This window comes from Camellia sinensis, chromosome 4 (genome assembly GCF_055761805.1).
Source record: "Camellia sinensis isolate YWXY chromosome 4, ASM5576180v1, whole genome shotgun sequence".
Taxonomy (NCBI): Eukaryota; Viridiplantae; Streptophyta; class Magnoliopsida; order Ericales; family Theaceae; genus Camellia; species Camellia sinensis.
In genome coordinates, this window is record NC_138964.1 from 21,772,939 (window position 1) to 21,778,938 (window position 6,000).

Consider the following 6,000-nt stretch of genomic DNA (forward strand, 5'->3'; position numbering starts at 1 on the left):
CAGCAAAATGATTTCCCCTTCTCCGCTTTCGAAATTGAGAAGAGTGATGATGAAGGCGCCGCCGAATAGAAGAAGACGCTTAGTTTAATGAAACTATGTATTTAATGGCTGAATTGTGAAATTATGTATTTAATGGCTGATTTTAATAAAATGCTTACTTTTCAATTTGTAGCGTACTTGTTTTTTTGTTTTGAATAATTAGAGACTGACTTGAACGATCTCATTTTGAATATTTCCATTTCTCGGCCTCTGTTTATATGGTCGGTGTGAACGCCATCCTTTAATCGGCCCAAATACGTCGTTCGCCGATGTGGCTCTGAATCTGGAGTCTGGCCAATCGTGATACCCACGAAGGGCGCTCCGAATTCAGAGGCTTAATCGGCCCAAAGACGCGAAATCGCATCACCGCTCTACCAACGTAATCATTTTTCGTTTTCCGCTTTTGAGGGCGACGCCGTATAAAAGTACTCATTGTGATGTTTAAACGCAGATTGCGTTCAAAACTATGTAACCATCACCTGATTGAATAAAATGTTCTATTTTAAATGTGTTTTGTTGTAATTTTCATTTGGCACACACATGTTTGCATGTTTTCTGTTTCATTGTCTAAATGCTTTACATTCCGAATGTTTATGTGCTTCGATATATAAACGGGTTTTGTCGAATCGATATGAGAGCATTCTACATTAAGTATTTAATCGGCATAATTATTTGGTAACCGTGATATACACGAATTGCACTCCGAATCCGGAGGCTTAATCGGCCGAAAGACGTCATGTGCCGATGGGGCTCCGAATCCAAAGACTGACCAATCGTGATATCCACGAAGGGCGCTCCGAATCCGGAGGCCTAATCGGCCCAAAGACGTCATGCGCCGATGGGGCTCTGAATCCGGAGACTATTTGGCCAATCGTGATATCCATGAAGGCACTCCGAATTCGAAGGCTTAATCGGCCCAAAGTCGTCATGCGCCGATGGGACTCCGAATCCGGAGACTTTATTTGGCAAATCGTGATATCCACGAAGAGTGCTCGAATCCGGAGACTTTATTTGGCCAATCGTGATATCCACGAAGGGTGCTCCGAATCCGGAGGGTTTTTCACCCCAAAGACATCATGCGCCGATGGGGCTCCAAATCCGGAGACTTTTTGGCCAATTGTGATATCCACGAAAGGCGCTCCGAATCCGAAGGTTTTTTCGGCCCAAAGACGTCATGCGCCGATGGGGCTCCGAATCCGGAGCCTTTTTGGCCAATTGTGATATCCACGAAGAGCGCTCCGAATCCGGCGGCTTTTTTGGCCCAAAGACGTCATGTGCCGATGAGGCTCCGAATCTGGAGACTTTATTTGGCCAATCGTGATATCCACGAAGGGCGCTCCGAATCCGAAGGCTTTTTCGGCCCAAAGACGTCATGCGCCGATGGGGCTCCGAATCCGGAGACTTTATTTGGCCAATCGTGATATCCACGAAGGGCGCTCCAAATCCGGAGGCTTTTTCGGAACACCTTTGAACCAGATTTGTTGTGAATAAATAGGGATCTTTGCGTTATAGAAAATGAGATGTACATGGCAAACCATTCAAAATACGCATCATGTCCCACAAGTCGGGTTAATGATAAAATTTGCATAAATGCGTGGAATTCCAAGGTCGTGGCAGACTCCTTCCTAACATGTCTTTGAGCCGATATGCCCCTACTCCTGTGAACGAATCAATCTGATAGGGCTCGTCCCAGTTAGGACCCAATTTTCCATCCGCCGGTTTATTAGCAGCTGGAAGTACCTTCTTCAAGACCAACTCTCCTGGTGTGTAGCGGGGCAACTGAACACGTTGATTATACGACTTAGCAAGCTGATGTTGATACCGCGTCATGGATGCTAGGGCATGGTCTCTTCGTTCTTCAATCAGAACCAAATCCAAGGCCAGCATCATGTCGTTTTGGCCCATATCAAAAACTGTTGATTTCAAGGTTGGGAGGCTGATCTCCAGGGGTATGATTGCCTGGGTTCCAAAGCATAGAGCAAACGGCGTTTCCCCAGTAGACTGCCTCAGCGTAGTTCGATAAGCCTACAACACACTTGGCAATTCTTTGACCCATTTGCCTTTAACTTTCTCCAGCCTCTTCTTGATGCCGTCCAAGATGGATTTGTTAGAGGCTTCAGCCTGACCATTGCTTTGTGGATAAGCCGGTGTGGAAAAGTAAGGTCGTATACCATACTTGCTGCACAACTCTCGGTAGACGCCACAATCAATCTGGGTGCTATTGTCAGAGATAAGTGCTCTTAGAATGTCGAACCGTGTTATGATGTTTCTCCAAACAAAACGCTTCACGTCGATATCTCAGATGTGGGTTAGTGCCTCTGCTTCTACCCATTTTGTAAAATAATCTGTCGTGACAATCAAAAATCGCTTGTCACTCGGGGCACGAGGTAGTGGTCCGACGATGTCAAGTCCCTATTGGGCGAACGGCCAAGGACTGGTTATGGGGGTCAAGTGGGTCAAAGGAGAGAATTCTGGCACTGTTCACACTTTTTCTCGTAGCATTTGGCAGCTGCTCTCATTGTCGGCCAGTAATACCCCTGTGTCACGGCTCGATGAGCCAAGGACCGGCCGCCAGAATGGGCGCCACAACTGCCTTCATGTATTTCAGTCAGAAGCTCCACGACTTTGTCTGGATGCACACATTCCAAATATGGACCAGAGAGGGATTTTTTATAAAGTCTTCCTTACGGATCCAAGTAGTATCGCAAGGCTTTGTTTCACAGCTTGTGTGCTTCTTTCTTGTCTCCTGGGAGTTGTTCGGAAGACATGAATGCAAGAATAGGATCCATCCAACTCAGTCCAGATTCTATAACATTGACCTGGACTTCCTCCGAAGGGCCAATGCTCGGCTCTGGGATGAAACCTACTTCGATGGTTCGTTTAATCTCCGAGTTAATGGAAGAGGCAAGGCAAGCAAGGGCATCTGCATGTGTGTTCTGATCACGTATTATCTGGTTCAATTCATGACGGTGAAATTTTGTCAGCAAGGAGTTGGCCGTTTTCATGTAAGCCGCCATATGGTCGTTTCTTGTCACGTACTCCTCCTTTAGCTGATTGATCACCAGTTTTGAATCGCAAAATACAAGCAAACGCCGAGCACCCAGAAGATGTGCATTCCGCAAACCGGCTAGAAGGGCTTCGTATTCGGCTTCGTTATTTGACGCTTCGAAGCCGAGCTTGACGGCCTGCTTAATTATTGCGCTGTCGGGAGCCATGATTACAACTCCAGCTCTGCTGCCCCGCTGATTGGATGATCCATCGTTGTACAACTGCCAAATGTCCCCAACATAAATTCTCCAGGTCGGCTCCGGTCGAATCTTATCGGACTTGAAATCGGCGAGACCCCCAGTGAATTAGGCAACAAAGTCGGCAAGCACTTGTCCCTTGATTGAGGTTCTAGGTAGAAATTGAATGTCGTACTGGCCGAGTTCAAGAGCCCACTTTGAAACACGTCCTAATGCTTCTGCACTTCGTAGTACTGATTGGAGGGGAAAATTTGTTAGCACCCCAATGCTATGTCCCTGGAGGTAATGCATCAGTTTTCTTGCCGCCATGACTACGGCTAGGATGAGTTTTTCCAGCGGAAGGTAGCGTGTTTCGGCGTCAACCATTGCCTTGCTCACATAATACACTGGCCGCTGCTCCCCCAGCTCTTCCTTTATCAGTACGACGCTGACGGCCCTGTCGGAAATTGCCAGATACAAAATGAGCGGATCACCAGCAGCAGGTGTTGTCAGGAGTGGTACTGAGCGGAAGTAGGTCTTGAGCCCGTTGAAAATGGCTTCACATTCGGCGGACCATTCAAAAGCCTTGCCTTGCCGTAGTGTATGAAAGAATTGTCGGTAGCGATCTGTAGACCGACTGATGAACCTGTTGAGTGCGGCAGCCATCTCCATCAACTTTTGAACCTCTTGTACCAAACGAGGAGAGCCGAGTTCCAAGAATACTGTGATTTGCCTTGGGTTGGCCTCGATTCCTCGGTGGTTGACAATGTAACCCAAGAACTTGCCAGAGCCGATCCCAAACTCACATTTGGAAGCATTCAGCTTCATTTTGTATTTGCATAGAATGCCAAATGTCTCCTCCAGATCGGCTATATGATTCTACTCTTCCTTGGATTTGACCACCATGTCGTCAATGTATACTTCCATAGTGTGGCCGAGTTACTCTTTGAACATGGTGGTGACTAGTCTCTGGTAAGTTGCCCCTGCATTCTTCAGACCAAAAGGCATAACCTTGTAGCAGTAGGTTCCTTTTGGGGTGAGGAATGCAGTCTTGTATTGGTCCTCTGGATGCAAGGCAATTTGATGGTAGCCTCTGTAGGCATCGAGGAAGCTCATGCGCTGATGACGTGCTGTAGCATCTACCAGGTCTATCCTTGGGAGAGGAAAACAGTCTTTGGGGCAGGCTTTGTTTAGGTCTGTGAAATCAACGCAGACTCGCCAGGTCCCATTCTTCTTCTTCACAACCATAGTATTAGAGAGCCATGTAGGGTAGGTCACTTCCCTAATTGCCCTGGCGTCAAGCAACCGATCAACCTCTTCAACAACTGCGGCAGTGTGCTCTACGGCTAATCGCCGGCTTTTTTGGATGATTGGCTTGCATTTAGGGTCAACATTTAAGCGGTGTTGCGAAACAGACAGATCTACACCCGGCATCTCATATGGGGTCCACGCAAATATATCAAGGTTGTCGAGCAGGAAGGAAATTAGCTTCTGTCAGTCGGCTTGATTGAGGGAGGCGCCGACCATGAAGAACCTATCTGGGTTGCCGTTGATTTCAACTCGATCTGGGTCTTCCGTGGCCTTTTCATTTGGGAGCCGCCCAACGTCGTTGAGGCTCTCGCGATCTGTTACCTCAGTAGAGTTCACTTGCAACTCATTTGGCGTCTTTTGAGCAAGGAGAGAACATGCTTGTGCCGATTTCTAAGAGCCACGGATTTGCTCAATGCCGCGTTCTGTGGGGAAGCGTAGCAGCTGATGATAGGTGCTTGGCACGGCTTGCATAACATGCAACCAGGATCGCCCCATGATGAGATTATACGGCGATGGCAGCCTGACGACCAAGAATTCCACATCCACTATTCGGGAGCCGGCTCGGACTGGTAGTGTGATTTTCCCCAATGGGTATTCTGGATTGGAGTTGAAGCCGAATAATGGATAAGGAGCCGGACAGAGATCTGATTCTGAGAAGTCGAGTTTGGTGAATGTCTTGTAATACATAACCTCTAATCTGCTCCCCGGATCAATGAGTACGCGCTTAATGGTGAATCGGTTTACGCATAACTCAATTACCAAGGGATCGATGTAAAGAAGTGTCACTCCGGCCAGATTCGAATCATCAAAAGAAATGCTTGCAGCTTCATGGGGCCGTTTATCCGGAGTAAGTTGATTTTGGGGGTCAAGATTCGACTGAATACTATGCACCGCGGATGAAATTGGCAGGCTGTATATCATAGGGATTACGCCGAGCGGAGGTGAATCCTGTCTTAAGGCTATTGCTTTGGTTGGGTTGCCTTTTCGGACGTACAATTGTAGCCGGCCATCTTGTACCAATTCTTCCAGGAAATCCTTTAGTGCATAATAGCTATCAGTATCATGGCCATAGTCCTTGTGATACTCACACCGTCTATCCCGTCTTCTCGTGTCGGGAGGTCCCACCATTTTCGACGGGCATTTGAAGAACGGAAGGTGTTGGATTTTGGACATAACCGCATTGATCGGCTCTGTCAACTCTGTATGTTTCTTGTCGGCGCGCCTCGTGCGCCTGCTGTCAACTTGCAGCTATTCATTTTCTCGGTAGGAGCATTGGTCGCTTGATCGGCGGGAATCCCGTCTCTTGTCCTGTTTGGCCCGATCCCGTGGTTCAATGATCTGGGGTGCTATAGAATTTAATGGCTGAGCAGTTTCAGCAGGTGCCATCTTCTTGGTCACATTTTCGTCTTTAACCCTCAAGGCATCA